At 43.8% G+C, this 17,897-nt stretch overlaps 1 protein-coding gene and 1 long non-coding RNA gene across 3 annotated transcripts in view; both read left to right on the top strand.

The window, feature by feature from the left end:
* LOC136378509 (zinc finger protein 791-like) overlaps positions 1-17,897 on the top strand; it is a 131,620-nt gene that overhangs the window by 67,602 nt on the left and 46,121 nt on the right.
* LOC136378583 (uncharacterized) lies at positions 183-16,144 on the top strand. 2 transcript variants are annotated; one of them, XR_010746623.1, is made up of 3 exons: positions 183-295; positions 6,520-6,708; positions 16,094-16,144. It is a non-coding gene; the product is annotated as an uncharacterized lncRNA (long non-coding RNA). The 2 variants fall into 2 exon arrangements; XR_010746622.1 differs by lacking the exon at positions 16,094-16,144 and adding an exon at positions 7,117-7,243.

The following is a 17,897-nucleotide window of genomic DNA, read 5'->3' as shown; positions in this document are numbered from 1 at the left end:
CCACCTTAGATCCCACCCGAAAGCGGAAAGTGGTTCTGCTCAAGCCTGCGACTTGTTCCTAGGGTAGTCAGTCAGGAACAGGGAGGCGTGTCTTTGCGAGCTGTCCAATCAGAGGTGTAGCAGGGCAGTTGGGTGGAGCAACTCTCCTCAAGGCGCTTGGGTGCTCCTGGCTATGCTGGCTATCGAGTGTTAGTGCGCTCAGCTGTCCCGTTCTTCCGCAAAGTCAGTCCGGTTGTGGTTTGTACCCGCGGCGAAGCCACAGGGACGACGCCGGGGGATCCGAGGCCTGAAAATGGTGAGTGTGCGGGTCCAGGACGGATCGAGGGCCTGGTGGTGGTACCCGGTCTGCCCGCGGTCACCTCTGGATTCTGCCTCCCCCGGGGAGCGCCTCTCGGGCTTCAACCCCGCCGGCTCATAGCGGAGGGGCTGGGCCAGCAGCTGGGACTCCGGGCGACCTGTCCCGTCACTGCGCGCCGCAGCGTGGGCCCGGGCTAGGAGTTTCTCTGAGCAGCTCTGCGCCCACGGCGGCGCGTCACCCCAGTTGGTGACTCGGATCATAGGGGAGGGGGCGAGAGTCGTGACTCATTCTGCGGGGTTTATGCATAGAAGAGGCTGTGGCCTGTGGCGTTCCCAATCCCTCCTTTCTACCCAGGGGACCCATTTTCTCTTGATTTTTTCTAGTGTGTGGGAAGCAGTCGCAAATACACGACCCTGTATAGCTCTTCCTAGGACTGGCCATAAATCTCGAGGTTTCCAGAACCTCCAGGCATTCCCAGACCTCAGCTTCTCTTTGAATTACCGAATCGTTATCAGCTGTTTGTCCTTAGTGATGCATGTCAAATAAACGCAGTATTTTATAAATTTCCCCACTATCAATGAATACCTCATTTTTAAAGGTTTGTTTGTGCATATTTTACATGAGAGGAAAGCCAAGAGTAACCACCTGGAATGTGCTTCTAGCTGGTAATGATTCAGGTAGACTGGAAAAGCCATCTGCAGCATGTGTGGAGATGGAGCTTCTGTTCTCCTCTGCCTGGAGAGATGAGACCAGGGTGCTTTTCCCTGGAGCTCTGTGACTGTGGCTTGGTAAAGAGAGCCTTGGGATACACTAAGCTGGGTGGCAAAGGTAGATTCACAATAGAAGTTGGCAAAAGGGGGAGAGAGAGCTCTAAATTAGGAGTAGGTCCCAGCTTGAAATATGAGTGGGGCATTGAGGTAGGAGGAATAAAGAAAACATTATATATTAAACAACACAGCAGAAAATAGGACTATCAACACCCACCACAGAGATATTTGAGGGAAGAATAAAAAACCTGACTATTCAGGCAAGACATAGTTAAGTGGCCCTTGTGCAAATGAGATCAGTTTACCTGCTTCTTGGAATAAATACCCTAGGCTCATCCACAGTGTCATAGATGGGGCCGACGGCCCTGGGCACCTTCAGCCTTCAGGGGCAAACCCCAGCATTCTGGCCAAGGTTAGGTCATAGGTGGCTGGAGCAGGGCTGGAAGAGACTGAACCCTCCCTTAGAGGAGTGAGGGGGAAACCTACCTTCCAGTGTCCCTTTTTCCTCACAGCAAAGGCATGTAAGCCTGCAAGCTTTAGCTCAATGACCTTCCTTTTCACTATTGAAGCAGGACGCAGATGGATTCCTATGAGACTTCTTTGGGGCGTTGAAGCCTTTAAGGGCATATCCTAAAAGCTGGTAGTTCACCTGATCTCTGTTGGGCTTTTTCTGCCTCTTGGTACCTTAAAAGCCATGCTCAGAAGATCTCGCTGAGGGTTTTGAGGATCCCCATCCGCCTATATAAACCTTTTCCGTATACCTGGAGCTATTTGGAAAAAGACAAAACAGTGTTATTAGCTGGATCAAATAAAAGAAGGTAGAAGTTTGTAGGAGAAGAAGATTTGGCGTCTCCTGTTTATCAGCATTCAAAAGAAATTTAAAATTTTTTAAGTAAAAAGCATGATCTGGTAGACCTGTAGGAGTTCCAGGATATGACTCCCTGGAGTCATAAATTTTTTTAAATTGACCTTAAAAAATATGCTGGGTATGCTTTAATAATACCTTGACTTTAAAGATTGTAAGAAATACCTATAATTCCAAAAGTTTGACAAAATACAGTAAATGCTTTTGCTACATATGCAGGAGCATTGTTAGTTTTAACCAGTTTAGGAAATCCAATAATAGAACAATGCATACAGACAATGAGCTATAACCTGCTTAGCAGCCTCTCCTGTTCTGGCAGAGGTTACTATGTATATAAGTCCAGAATAAGTATCCACTGTATCGTGGACATAGGGCTGTTTGCCAAGTGAAGGTATATGAGTAACCTCCATTTGCCAAAGTTGTCCTGGTAGGAGACCTTGAGGGTTAACTCCAAATGAAGGGACAGATTGTAGTATAGGACGCCTTGGACAGGATTTACCAATCTGCCGTGCTGCTTCCCGAGAAAGTTTGAAACTGCTTACACAGGGCTGCAGCGTTCTGGTGATGAATAGTATGAGACTGAATTGCTCAATCTGTCATGGTTGCTCCAAATAATTTTCTTTTGGGTAGCTTGATCAACAAGGGCATTCCCTTGTGCTAAAGCTCCAGGGAGCATGGAGTGAGCTCGAGTATGTCCTATAAAACATGGAGCTCTATGTTGACATACAAGTCTTTGAAGAAGGAGGAACTGCTGAAATAGTTCATCCGCAGTTGTCCCTAAGATAGCAGTCTTTATAGTGGAAACACCCTAAGTAAATATTTGCTGTCTGTATATAGATTAAAGGAGGAATATGGCAATTGCTGAAAAGCCATGATAATGGCATATAATTCTAGTCTTTGGGCTGATTTTAAGTTGACTGTTTCAGTATAAAGTTGTCCATTGATTTGCAAAAGCGATTTGCCATTTAGTGGAAGTTTCCCAGAGCCATTGTTGTTGATCCTTTGAAAAAAGGAACAACAATAATTTTGAGGCTCAAAACCTATAAACTGTATGAGAGCACATAATTTTAACTATCCTGTAATCCAGTCCCCACCATGGTTTCTCCCACTTCCATGTAATCTTCCTAACTTCTTCCTTAATTTCAAATGCATAAAAGAAAGTGCAAAACTGTTATTCTTGGGAGCATTTGAGATCTTGCTCCCCAGAATATATCATCAGTTTGACTCAAATAAATTCTTTAAAAAACTCTCCAGCCTTGGCCGGTTGGCTCAGTAGTAGAGAGTCGGCATGGTGTGTGGATGTCCTAGGTTTGATTCCTGGTCAGGACACACAGGAGAGGGACCCTTCTGCTCTCTACCCCTCCTCTTCCATCTTTTCTCTCCCTCCCTCCCTATCTCTCTCTCCCTCTCTTTCTCTCTTTCCCTCCTGCATCCATGGTTCAATTGGAGCGAGTTGGCCCCAGGCACTCAAGATGGCTCCATCACCTCTGCCTCAGACGCTATGAAGAGCTTGGGTGCGGAGCCATGGAGCAATGCCCTAGATGGGCAGAGCATCGCTCCCTAGTGTGCTTGCCAGGTGTATCCCAGTCAGGGCCCATGTGGGAGTCTGTCTCTGCCTCCCCTCCTCTCACTGAATTAAAAAAAAAATTCTCCACAAGTTTGACATCACAAGCTGGCAGGAATCCGAAGAAGCCTACCTAGGACCACCTGGACCCTGTGATAGGTACAAGCAGGGTCTCACTGTGCCCCACTGGCCCCTTGTTTCACATCAGGTGAATTTGTGTGAATTTCTCTCATAATTGTGGATCTCCTTGCTTTAGGTACAAGTACCAGGGCAAGACTTTATTTTATTTTTTATATAGTTTTGGGGATGGGTTTTTTTAAGATTTTATTTATTTTACAGAGGAAGGGGGGAGTGAGAAATGTCAACTCATAGTTGCTTCACTTTAGTTGTTCACTGAATGAATGCTTGTTGTACGTGCCTTGAGCGGGCAAGCTTGGGTTTTGATGCAGTAACCTCAGCATTCCAGGTTAAGGCTTATCCACTGCCCCACCACAGGCCAGGCGGCATGACTTTGTTTAAGCTGTTCTTAGACCATTCTCAAGTTATGGAAGGATTGAGATAACCCAGGGAAAGAGGAGGAAATGGGTTGCTGCTTTTAATTTTGCTTTTTAATTGGACTGCTTAGTGGGAGGCTGAACAAAATCTTTGCTGATTAAATGAGAGACTGAATTTTCTTTAGCTCCAAAAGAGAAAGGACACTTGCTTCTCCAACCTGAATAGCTAGTGGGGAACAATAGTTGTTTAGATCCTGATTCTGGAGTGATGGACATAGGCACCAGGACCTCATGGTATGACAGCCAAACAGAGAAGTCAGCGGGTGTCCTGGGGAGAAAGGCAGAGCACCCTAAAATGGGTAGGCTGAGAGAGGGGCCCATGTCTTGGAAAGTATCAGTTTAGGTGATGTCCAATAAGCTCTTGCTGGTCCTTGCTTAGGTATTCTTAGGTGACTCAAAATCTCTGTGGGGTTACCTGAGGAAAAATTTCTTCTAGGGCCTAAAGCAGTCCTATAGGGACATCCATGGCATTTGGCTCATCTGGAAACATGCATGTAAGGATGGTTTTCCCTAGAAGTTTGTTCAAGCCATATAGATCTCAAAATTAAGGTGGAAATTGTGTCTCCATCCGGACAAGCCCCTTGGAAGTCAGCCTCCCATTAATACTAAGATGGCTGAGTTGAGGATTCTTTGATACTTCTAAATCAATTTTTGCATGCACAATTAGGAAAAGCTTGCTGGCTCTGGCCGGTTAGCTCAGTCAGAATGTCATCTCGAAACACTGAGGTTGCAGGTTCAATCCCTAGTCAGGGCACATACGACAAGCTATCAGTGAATGCACAACTAAGTGGAACAAGTGAGTGCTTCTGTGTGTGTGTGCCTCTCCTTCCCTCCTATCCTCCCTTCCTCCCTTCATCCCCCCTCCTTCTCTTCCTCTCTCCCTTTCTCCCTCTCCCTCTCCCCCTCCCTCTCCCGGTTCTTCCCCTCATAGCCAGTGGTTCGAGTGTGGCCCCAGGCACTGAGGATAGCTCTGTTGGTCCTAGTGTGTCAGCCTTAGGCACTAAAAATAGCTCGGTATTCAAGCATCAGCTCCAGGTGGTGTTGCCGGGTGAGTCTCAGTTGTGGTGCATGCGGAAATCTGTCTTTCTGTCTCCCCTCCTCTCACTTGAAAAAGAAGGAAAAATAATTATAACTGTCCCCAGGACAATTTGGATCCAACTATGCTGTGTATGTCTATATATGTATGTTGTAAATGTGAGATAATTTTCTACCTCCAAATGGTATTGTTAAAATGAATTTAAAGGCAAGTACTTGTAAGAATTGGGTATACTAAAATTCTCAGAAATAGACTGACAGCTGTCAGAGGGAAGGGAGGGTGGATGGCTGGGAGAAAAAAGTGAAGGGATCAGGGGAAAAAAACCTTATAGACTCAGACAGCAGTATGGTGATTACCAGAGGTAAAGGGGGTAGGACGAGGTAGAAGAGGGTCAAGGAGAGATAAATGGTGACAGAAGGAAACTTGACTTAGTTGGGAAACACACAATACAATATAAAGATGATGTATTATAGAATTGTGCACTTGAAATGTATATAATTGTATTAACCAATGTCACCCCAATAAATTCAATAAAATATTTAAAATAAACATAAAACTCAGAAATACAGACAGTAACTCGTGCATTTCAGGACCACATGATCTAAGATTAATCTGTAGTAAATAAAAGCTAGCTTAAGTTTGTTGGTTTAAGTAAAACAGACAGGTCTTCTTTTGCCTGGGTTTTACAAAAATGAATCCATGTTAATAATGACTTTTGTGTCTATGAAAAATGTATCTAGAGGTTATAAAATGTCCAAACTATAGTCCAGTTATTTATGATTATTTCTTAGTCTTTAGTAGAAATTGAGTTTTTAAGGGTTAAAATCCTCGTTATATGTTAGGAGTAACTTTACAGTGTTTCAGAAAAAGCGATGAAACATCTCAAGATTTGAAATTGCATGGGAAGCCTGACCTGTGGTGGTGCAGTGGGTAAAGCATCGACCTGGAACCCTGAAGTCACCGGTTTGAAACCCTGGGCTTGCCCAGTCAAGGCACATACAGGAAGCAACTTCTATGAGTTGATGCTTCCTGCTTCTCCTCCTACTTTCTCTCTCTCTCTAAAAATCAATAAATAAATTAAAAAAAATTTTAATTAAAAAATTTTTAAACCATTATGTATGAAATTACACGGGAAGCATTGTAAAATAAGTGATGAAAAATTTCAAGGGTATATTGTATGGGTAAACAATGGTTGTAAATTAAAGAATAATCAGAACTCTGGGAAACCCAAGATGGCTGCTTGGTTCTTCCCTGTTCCCTGGGTCCCCATTTTTAGGTTTTTTCATTCTGTCATACATTACAGTGTATTTAAGCTGAACTTAGATGGAAGAAGAATGAGCTGGTGCTGTGAAAAGGAAACATCTTATATTATTGCCATGTTTAGATAGAGTTATTTAAAAAAAATGCCAAGTTGGTAACCGTTTTCTTTTCTCAGTGAACTCCCACAAGACAAAGACTTTAAAGGTCACCTGACGATGTTGTTTACTGGAAATAACATCTAATAAAACACACACTCCAACCTCATTGAAAAGGATCTTATCAGGAGCCTAACCATGAATGTACATCTACCCCTGTCTACAGACATCAGAAACTCCTTAAAGATGAGGAGCTGCTGACACCAAAGGTAGATAGCTATCCCAAGATACTGACAAGACTTAAATATCTACAGATTGATATTGCACTCAGAATTCATTTTGTTTGATTGTCTTTACCTGTCTGCTAATGATATTAGTCATAATAACAGTTACACTTGTTATTTGGGGTTTTTATATAGTCCAACTGTTTATAATTATTGAACATGTATAAACTATCTGGTAATGCTCTTTTCGTGGCTTATGTAAATGTTATAATAAATGCCAAATACATGTTCCTGGCTGGTTGGCTTAATGGTAGAGTGTCAACCCAGCATGTGGAAATCCCAGGTTTGATTCCCAGTCAGGCACACAGGAAAAGCAACTATCTGCTCCTCCTCACCTCCCCTTCCTCCTTCTCTCTCTCTCTCTCCCTTTTTCTCTCTTTTCCTCTCCTGCAGCCATGGCTCAGTTGATTTGAACACCTTTGCCCCCAGCACCGAGGATGGTTCAATTGCTAGCGTGGCCCTAGATGGACAGAGCATCACGCCAGATGAGGGTTGCCAGGTGGATCTCAGTTGGGGCTTGTGCAAGAGTCTGTTCCTCTATCTCCCCGCCTCTCACTTAAATAAAAAAAAATTTTTTAATTAAAAATAAAAATAAATGCCAAATACATAAAATGAGAAGGCAATACTCGGATCATGATAGTTCATAGGCTAGTAATGATCCAGAGTGTATTTTCACAATGCAGGCCATAAGACCTAACTGTCTTCCATTTACCTGCCCTTCCTTTTTTGGGGAAAAATTTGACTTAGATCCCATGATTACAGTATTGCCCTATCCCCAGTTGTCACAAGACAATGTCAATACTGAGATTTCCTAGGAATGAGCCTTTCTAGTGCTGTGAGACCACCCTACCCAACCAAAAGATTGGTCATCAGTGCATCCTTCAAATTGATTTATGACCAAAACGGTGGTGGCTTTCCAGCTGGAGCAAGAAGAAGAGCTGTGGAGTGAAGGCGCTGGACTTCTCCAAGGCCATAGTGCAGCACGAGAGACCCCCTAGAAACCAAAAAATGATAGTAATGCTTCAGATCAGCAAGAAGGGCATATCCCCTCCTGTGCCAGTGAAATCTCACACTACAGAGGATCCTATGGAATGGATTGATGTGAGTAATGGGTTCACTCACAGATCTGCTCTGACGCAACATTTGTTAATTCACATAACAAAGAAACCTTATGTCAGCCAAGTGTGGAAAGTCACATAGTGAAGAGTCACACCTTAGTACACACAAATTCACATTAGAGGTAAATTATGTGAATGTCATGTATGTGGGAAAGCTTTTAGTAATTGCTTTAGCCTTAGATGACTCACACTGTAGAGAAACCGTTTAAATGCTATCTTTGTGGCAGTGGCTTTTTGCAAAGCTCCTATCTTAGCACAATTGAATACACACTGAAGAGAAACCTTATGAATGTTATCATCAGTGTGGGAAAGCCTTTAGTCAAAGCTCTGGCCTCAGCCAGCACAAGAGAAGCCACACTGGAGAGAAAGCACACATGTGTCTCATGTGTGGAAAGGCTTTCAGTCAGAGTTCTGAATGTACATGTCACAATAGAACACACCATAGAGAGAAACCATATGAATGCCATCAGTGTGAGAAAGCTTTCATAGTTCTTACCTTAAACAACATGAGAAAACTCACACAAGAGAGAAACCATATGAATGTTACCTATGTGAGAAAGCTCTCAATCAAAGATCTTACTTATCTTAGCAAACATGAGAGACTCCATTCTGGGGAGAAACGTTATAAATGTCTGAGAAAGCTCTCAATCAAAGATCTTACTTATCTTAGCAAACATGAGAGAATCCATTCTGGGGAGAAACGTTATAAATGTCATCAATGTGGGAAAGGCTTTAATCAAAGTTCTGGCCTTAGCCAACACAACAAAATCCACACGAGAGAAACCAAATTCATGTCTCATGTGTAGGAACGCTTTCCATCAGAGTTCTGAACTTACACATCATAACAGAACACACACAAGAGAGAAACCATTCAAATGTTGTAAGTATGGGAATGCCTTCAGTCAATAGCTAATCTTATATGACAAGAGAGAACTCACACTGGGGAGCAGCCATTTACACCTGTTAGCCACGTGAGAAATCCTTCAGTCATTGTTCTTCCCTTAGATAGCCTGAGGGGCCCCAGCACTGGAGAGAAAATAATGAAACCCTTCAGTAAATACAATCCCTTGCCATGTCCTGGTTCACTTTTCGCAGCCTCACAGTATCATGGATTTTTAAATTGTAGATATCTAATTTTGTATTGCAGAATTTTTTGCTATATTGCGGGATTTTGCAGTATATAGGTATTTTTATATATTAATTATTTTTATGGTAAAATAAGCATTTTCTAGCCTAAAAAATTGAAAATAATATAAAAAATATAAAAGATATGAAAAGAATATTAAATCAAAGTAAAATACATAGGCCAGATGAATAGACAAAGACTCACACATATGGAAAATGCAGCTACCGCTGCTTCCGCTTGAGCTAGTTTGCCTGCGTGAGATCATACTATTGGCTGAGGGATGGGAGGCCACCAACAAGAGCATAGGAAGCATTTATAAGCGTGTGGGAAAGGTTTATAAGAGTGTAGGGAGGGTTTATAAAGCCTTAAAATAGATATAAATAATAAAATAAAATAAGGTTGCTACTTTGCAGATTTCGTCTATCACAGGGGGTTCTGGAACCAGGCCCCCGTGACAGACCCGTGACAGATGAGGGACCACTGTATTCCAACCTGAAATGATATGACATTATACATATAGTGAATGTGGATGAGAAATCAACTGTAGCTTTAGCATTTAAACACCAGTAGCGGCCCTGGCCTGTTGGCTCAACGGTAGAGCGTCGGCCTGGCGTGCGGGGGACCCGGGTTCGATTCCCGGCCAGGGCACATAGGAGAAGCGCCCATTTGCTACTCCACCCCCCCCCCCCCCTTCCTCTCTGTCTCTCTCTTCCCCTCCAGCAGCCAAGGCTCCATTGGAGCAAGGATGGCCCGGGCGCTGGGGATGGCTCCTTGGCCTCTGCCCCAGGCGCTAGAGTGGCTCTGGTTGTGGCAGAGGGACACCCCGGAGGGGCAGAGCATCGCCCCCTGGTGGGCAGAGCGTCGCCCCTGGTGGGCGTGCCGGGTGGATCCCGGTCGGGCGCATGCGGGAGTCTGTCTGACTGTCTCTCCCTGTTTCCAGCTTCAGGAAAAAAAAAAAAAAAGCATTTAAACACCAGTAGCCTCACATTAAAGAAACACTCGGTAAGCGATATGGAAGATCCGCTCATTGTCATACTCCCCGGTTCAGAAAAGCATTTTAGTGTGAGTAGGTCCGTGTGTATGCTATCTATGTGCCAAAGCCTTTAGTCATTGAGCTGCTCTCAGATAACGTGACAGAACTCACACTGTAAATGTAATAATATATACCGCTCACAAAAACTAGGGGATATTTCAAAATGATTATGAAGCAATAAAAAAAGCATTTGATTTTTTTTTTATTAAACAAGAACATCAGAAAAGCAAACGACAAGTCAAAGAAAGATGGTCAGCTATGCAAATGAGATGCAAAGCCAACTCATTTCATTGGTGAAAATGCACTATACAATAGGCTGAAAGTACTGGACTATCTGCACATTCCCTGATCCCCTAATTTTTGTGAACAATAGATGTTTTCAGCAACAGCTCTAAACTTTGAAGACTCAGAGGATAAGCCATAATTCCTCATTTATAATTACTGGTAAAGTGAACAAACATCCATGGGAGAACTATTAAACATTCAGCCAAGTACCAGGCTTCAAGTGCACAAGAAAACTCCAAAAAGAAACAGAGCGTCATCCCAAAGCCCACAGGTTGCCGGTTCAGTGTCTGGTCAGGACATACAGGAGGACCTCAGTGTTCTTGTCTGTCTGTCTCTCTCTCCCCCCAACCCACTAAAATCAACAGATTAAAAAAAAATTTTTTTTAATAAATGTATGTGTGTGAAAACTTGTAAAAGAGTCCTTTAACTTACAACTCAGCAAATAATTGAGGCTTCAAGAAAATACATGTTTATAAAAATTGTGGCATAAAATAGAAAGTAAAGTGATCTGGCAATACTGAAAGTAGAATTTTGTAAGAAATTAACCTTTTTGCCTGACCAGGCAGTGGTTCAGAGTGGATAAAGCGTTGTACTGGGATTGGAGGACCCAGGTTCGAAACCGCGAGGTTGCAGGCTTGAGCATGGACTCATCAGGCTTGGAGCATGGGCTCACCAGCTTGAGTGCAAGGTTGCTGGCTTGAGCAAGGGGGTCACTCACTCTGCTGCCCCACCCCCATTAAAGCACATATGAGAACGCAACCAGTGAAAAACTAAGGACCTGCAAGAAAGAATTGATGCTTCTCATCTCTCTCCCTTCCTATCTGTCCATCTCTCTGAATCTGTCAAAAAAAAAAGAAAAAGAAATTAACCTTTTTAAACATAACAATACTTACAGATATTTAAACAATAAAATCTGTTACTAAAGAAGTTTTGTTTTTGTTTTTAGTGGGGGTTTTTTAAGTAAGAGGAGGGGAAATAGGCAGATTTCTGCTTGGGCCCCAACCAGGAACCACCCAGCAACCCTGGTCTGGGGCGGATGCTGAATCAACCGAGCTATTGTTTTAGCACCTAAAGCTGACACTAGGACCAACTGAGCTATCGTTAAGAGGGAGAGAAGAGGAAGAGCAAGGGGGAGAGAAGCAGATGGTCGCTTCTGTGTGCCCTGACTGGGGATTGAACCTGGGACTTCTGTACTCCAGGATGATGCTCTATCCACTGAGCAAACCCACCAGGGCCTAAAGAAGCTTTTTTTTAAAAAGCTGCAAAACTGTTATTTGAGATCATGTTCCATGGCTTATGTCATCGCTTTGGCTCAAATAAACTCTTAAAATCTTCACAGGTTTGAGATTTCTTACATTTATACAGCATTACATTGCATGTGTTATAATTTGTTTTCCTGGCCCTGGCTGGTTGGCTCAGTGGTAGAGCATCGGCCCCATGTATGGATGTCCCAAGTTCAATTCCCAGTCAGGGCACACAGAAGTGATCATCTGCTTCTCCACATACACCCCGTGTTTTTTCTCTCTCTCTCTCTCTCTCTCTCTCTCTCTCCCCCCCCCCCCCTTGCAGTCATGGCTCAATTGGTTCAAGTGCATCAGCACCAGACACCTCTGCCTCAGGTGCTAAAAAATAGCTCAGTTGTGAGCTTGGCCCCAGATGAGGTTGCCAGTGGATCCCGGTCAAGGTGCATGCGTGAGTTTGTCTACCCTCCTCTCACTTGGAAAAAGAAGAAAAAAAAATTGTTTCCCCCTTTTCCTTTCCCTAGGGGTTGTGGTGTGTTTCTGAGGACTTTTCATTACTTTTGAGTGATTTAGAATGAAATCCCAGGGCATAGACTTGCAACACCAGAGTGTTTTCAGTTGATTACAGAACAATTTCTTGGCATGGAAATAATAATGAAATAACATTATTTTCTGGCCGTGGCCAGAAGTGCAATGGATAGAGCATTGGCTTGGAGCACTGAGGTCACCGGCTCCATACTGAAGGTCTCTTGTTTGAACCCCAATCAGGGCTCAATCCGAAAGGCAATACCTTGAGCCCAGGTCAGGGCACACATGAGAAGCAATCCCAGGACACAGAACTCTCCTCACTTTCACAGTGTGCACCAATTACAGACTGCAGGCACTGACAGTTGTGGATGCAAAACTCCACCCTATGCCTAGAAACAGGCCCAAGGGAACCACAACTAAACCTCAGAGGGGTGTCTCCGCCCCCCATGAGTACCTGCCCCCCCAGCTTTCCAGGGCTGAAGCTTCTCAATGTACAGGCTCTTTCCCTGGTGGATGTGAGCAGGTAGGACACCTGCAGGAGGAGCCCCCCCCCCCCCCCCCCCCCCCCCCCCCCCCGCCAGGAAGAATAACTGGGCCTTCAAGTACTTCCCTTTTCAGGCTCAAAATGTGTGCATGAGGGGCTGTGGCTTAGTGACACTGACCTCAGGCTCTGCTCCCCAGTGGAGTTGCTGTGGACCACCACTGGTATTTTAAATACATATACCCAGTGTTTGAATAGTTCAGCAAAAATCATTCAGACCCAGTATTTATGTGTGAAGGAGGGAAGAAAATTATAAGGTATTTTGGTAGCTCAACAAGAATGCCCTCAAGTATCTACAGCTTTTGGAAAAAAACATTTGTTTTTGAGAGAGAAGAAGAGTGTACAAAAAAAGTGTATTTGTAGGTCCATGTCCCTAGAGAATATTGAAATTTAAAAGGCTAAAGCAATTGAATTTCTTTTTAATTGATTTGAAGAAAACCAGTCAAAGCTTTTGTAAATCTTTAAACTCCTACCACATTTAAGAGGCTAAACTCAAACTCCTATTTCTTCATAATGTGCTGTGTATTCCTGAAAATACATGTGAGACCTGCGGAGGGACAAACACAATGTCCCATGTTCTTTTAGTCACTAAGAGTTTTGAACATTTTCTTTGAATGGTCTACACATTTGTAACCATGAGTGTTTAAAGGATTTAAATCTTAGAATGGTTAGTAAATAGTAAATTATGGTGTATGATGTAAATTTCTATGTGTATTTTAAGTTAAATAAATTTGTAAGATAGAAAAGTCTAAGGTAAGAAGACCCCCTGCAAGTATATTCTGGTCCCTGCAGCACTGTCACTCCAGCCACCCCCAGACACAGTTTTGATCATTTCTTGAGCCTCCTGTTAGTGTTTCATTATATAAAAGCAAGTCATTGCATATATGTTGTGATCTAGCACCTCAGGCAAGGGAAACAAAAAAATTAATAAATTGGACTTCATTGAACTAAAAAGGTTTTGTACAGCAAAGGAAGCCATCAACGAAGTGAATAGATAACCCACTGAATGGGAGAACATATTTGCCAGTACATCTGATAAGGGCTTAATATCTAAAATTTATAAGGAACTCATTAAACTCAACACCAAAAGAACAATCCAAATAAATGGACCGCTTGACCCAGCAGTAGTACAGTGAATATAGTGTCGGACTGGGACATGGAGGACCCAGGTTCGAAACCCTGAGGTTGCCAGCTTGAGCGCAGGCTCATCCGGCTTGAGCATGAGGTTGCTGGCTTGAGCGTTGGATCATAGACATGACCCCATAGTCACTGGCTTGAGCCCAAGGTTGCTGACTTGAGCAAGGAGTCACTTGCTCTGTTGTAGCCTCCTCCCCCCCCCCCCCTGTCAAGTCACATATGAGAATGCAATCAACGAACAATGAGGATGCTGCAGTGAAGAATTGATACTTCTCATTTCTCTCCCTATCTGTCCCTCTCTCCATCTCTCTCTCTCTGTCACACACAAAAAAGAAAGAAATGGGCAAAGGACCTGAATGGATGCTTCCCCAAAAAGGACACACAGATCACCAATAGACATATGAAAAGATGTTCAACGTCACTAATCACCAGAGAAATGCAAATTAAAACCACAATGAGATATCACCTCACACCTGTCAGAATGGCTGTCATCAATAAGTCCACACATAAAAAAAAAATAAGTTCACAAACAAGCTTTGCCAAGGATGTGGAGAAAAGGGAACCCTTGTGCACTGGTGGGAATGCAGACTGGTGCAGCCACTGTGGAAAACAGTATGGAGTTAGCCTCAAAAAATTAAACATGGAACCACCTTATGTTCCAGTGATTCCTCTTCTGGGAATATATCCAAAGAAACCCAAAACAGTAATTCAGAAGAATATATGCACTCCATGTTCATTGCAGCATTATTTACAATAGCCAAGGTACAGAAACAGCCCAACGCCCATCAGTAGATGATTGGATACAAAAGCTGTGGTATATTTGTACAATAGAATACTACTCAGCTGTAAAAAAGTAAGAGAAGGAAATCTTATCTTTTGTAAGCCTTTTCCTACCCTCTTGGCTATGCTGGAATCAGTCTCAACATGAAAACCACCTTTGCAGGTGAACATAACAGTTGGCTTCATGAGCCACAAGTCTCGACATGACCACCACTGTGGGTGTCTTCTCTTGCTCTGACTTGCTCACCTGCCCTGCTGCCTGATGGCAGCGGGCACCGAGGCTGCTGGGGGGTGGGGAGCTGCGCTGTGAGCTGTGCGCCCCCCACACACACCCGGCGCATTGCTGAGCTTGCCAAGCCTCAGTTCTATGTGCAGCTGACCAGAGTGGGCAGTTTTGAGAATTTCTAGGCATTTGGGAGCAGGAGTGTGGGGTTGGGCCCTCCTTAAAGTGGTCCTGGGTCTGTGTTTTTGCCAGGATTTATCTGTCAGAGTAAATGTGAGGCAGAGGCTGGGCTGGCCCCCACATACCCTGGCGATGGGGTGGGAGAGAAAGACTAAACTCTGTGCAAGAGGTGTGCCCATCTGGTAAAACAGTTATTTAAAGAGAAAGAGGGTGAGAGGCAGTCAGTAGGTGGCCAACTGATTCCACCCACCACCCCGATACCAGAGGGCTCCTCGGGACCCTTCAGTACCTCTGCTGCTGCTGCTGCTGCTGCTGCTGCTGCTGCTGCTGTCTATCTCTACTGCACACACACTGTCAACTTAGTTCAGGCAGAAAGAGTAGAGGGGACTCAAGTTGCCTATTTCCCTCCCCCATGTCACTTGGGTTCTGTTAAAATTTCAGTCATTTAGACTTTGTCTCTAAACAATCTTTGAGGACAGGTCTTGTTAAGAAGAGCAGGATACTGTGAGCATATTCCCACCTGGCTATTTTCCTGTCTCTTTTGGGAAACAGCAGTTTGCCTTGGGATTAATACTTTGATGGATCTGAGTTGTTGATTTTAAGTGTGTAGGCTTCTTTTCTGCTGAGTTTAGGAATGTCACCTCTTAAGCACCTTATATGCCAGAGGAGAAATCAGAAGTCTCTGACTCCATTATTTAATGATTGACAGCTGACGGCTTTAAAAGCCTCATCTTCCCTCTTCCTCTTGTGCCCACATCTGTACAAGATGATAAGAAAACCTGAGTGCTCACTCCTTTAGCACTGACAAGAGATTCCATCCCTGGAAGCCCCTGCCTTGAATACAAAATCTCACCCCAGCCCACCCCATAACCTCAAAACAAAACAAACAAACAAATCTGGGTCAGGCTCCTTTCCTTGCTCTCTCAAGGCATTTCCCACCTGCTTGAGAAGCCTGCCCTGCCCTCCCCATTATGGAAGGTATAAACCCTTTCATATACTGTTGGCAGCAATGTATTGTCAACCAAACCCAGACTGGGGCTCACTCAACTCTGCAGGTGACCATAACAGTTGTAGAAGAGGTAACATTGTATATACATTGCAATATATTTTTACTTAATTGTTCTATTGATAAATACTCCAGACTGTTTTCTTTTCCTTTCTTTTTTTCTTTTATTTAGTGAAAGGACAAGAGATAGACAGACTCCTGCATGCACCTGACTAGGATCCACCCAGCAACCCCTGTCTGGGGCCAATGCTCGATTCAACCAAGCTATCCTCAGCACCTGCGGCAGATGCTCGGACCAACTGAGCTGTCCGCAGTGCCCAGGGCAGAAGCTCAAACCAATGGAGCCCCTGGGTGTAAGAGAGACAGAAGAGGAAGAGGGAAAGGAAGAGAAGCAGATTGTGGCTTCTTCTGTGTGCCCTACCCGGAAATCAAACCAGAGGTGTCCATACACTGGACTGACACTGTATCCACTGAGCTAACCAGCCAGGGCCAAATACTACAGACCTTTACATATCAATGCATACAACCCTTTGTTCTTAAAAGGTATATATGATGACGAATGTACATAACCCATTTTTCTAAATAGACATGGCTTGTTACCAATTTCTGCTGCCAAAACCATGAAGAAAAACTCAGACTGCCACTTTACAGGGCAAACAAACATATACAAATTATATTCTTTCCCCTGACCAGGCAGTGGTACAGTGGATAAAGCGTTAACCTGGGACACAGAGGGAGGACCCATGTTCGAAACCCCAAGGATTGCCTGTTTGAGCGCAGGCTCACCAACTTGAGCCCAAGGTCTCTGACTTGAGCAAGGGGTCACTGGCTTGGCTCTAGCCCCTGGGTCAAGTCACATATGAGAAAGCAGTCAGTGGACAACTAAGGTGCCGCAACAAAGAATTGAAGCTTCTCATCTCTCTCCTTTCCTGTCTTGTCTGTCCTTGTCTGTCCCTCTCTCTGTCTCTTGCTAAAAAAAATTAAATTCTTCTCAAAATTAAATTTCTTCAAAATTTTGCCAAAAATACTCAGAAAACAGTACAAGGTACAGAGGATGCCATATCACGATTCACTAATAACAGTGTGGGAAAGGTTTATAAGAGTGTAGGGTGGGGCCTGACCTGTGGTGGCACAGTGGATAAAGTATCGACCTGGAACACTGAGGTCACCAGTTTGAAACCCTGGGCTTGCCTGCTCAAGGCACATATGGGAGTTGATGCTTCCTGGTCCTCCCCCCTTCTCTCTGTCTCTCTCTCTCTCTCCCCCCCCCCCTAAAATGAATAGTCTTAAAGAATAATTTTTTAATTAAAAGAAGTGTGGGGTGGATTTATAAAGCCTTAAAATATATATAAATAAAATAAATATAAGGTTACTACATTGCAGATTTTCACCTATCATGGGGAAGTCTGAAACCTAACCCCCACAATAGATGAGGGGCCACTGTATTATGGAATGGTACACCCAAAACCTACCTAATTTTATTAACCAATTAAAAATATATATTTATCCAGAAAAGATTATACAAAGTGAATTATGGTAAGACTTAGTAGTAACAGTATGCACACCCTTGGAATAATCATTATTATTCATGTCTGGCCTACGGTCAGTGGTGAGGGTCTCCTGATGTTCCCGTCCCTCACTCATCTCTGTCTTGCCCCATAGATGACCATTGACCTGATTCTCTAGTCTTTATACCTTGGCCATCTGTTACTTTTCACTGAGCAGTGTTCTTTCAGTTTTGCCTCCTTTGACCTTTCACCAAGTGTGTATTAATGGTATTCCTTGGAAAGGTTTTCCAGTGGTTATATGTTTCACACATGCTACATCTGAGACTTGGGGCCTGGTCCAGAACTGTGGGCTTCAAACTTCCTACCAGAGCCAAGTGCCCCTGAGACCATAGGGTTCTTGAAAGTGCCCAATAATTGGGGGTGGGGAGGGAAGGGTGGAAGTCTACCTGCTGGGAATGGTCCGAGATC

Source organism: Saccopteryx leptura, chromosome 1, assembly GCF_036850995.1.
Source record: "Saccopteryx leptura isolate mSacLep1 chromosome 1, mSacLep1_pri_phased_curated, whole genome shotgun sequence".
In the NCBI taxonomy this organism is placed as follows: Eukaryota; Metazoa; Chordata; class Mammalia; order Chiroptera; family Emballonuridae; genus Saccopteryx; species Saccopteryx leptura.
Note: the sequence above shows the minus strand (reverse complement) of the source record. Positions and strands in the feature narration are given on the sequence as shown.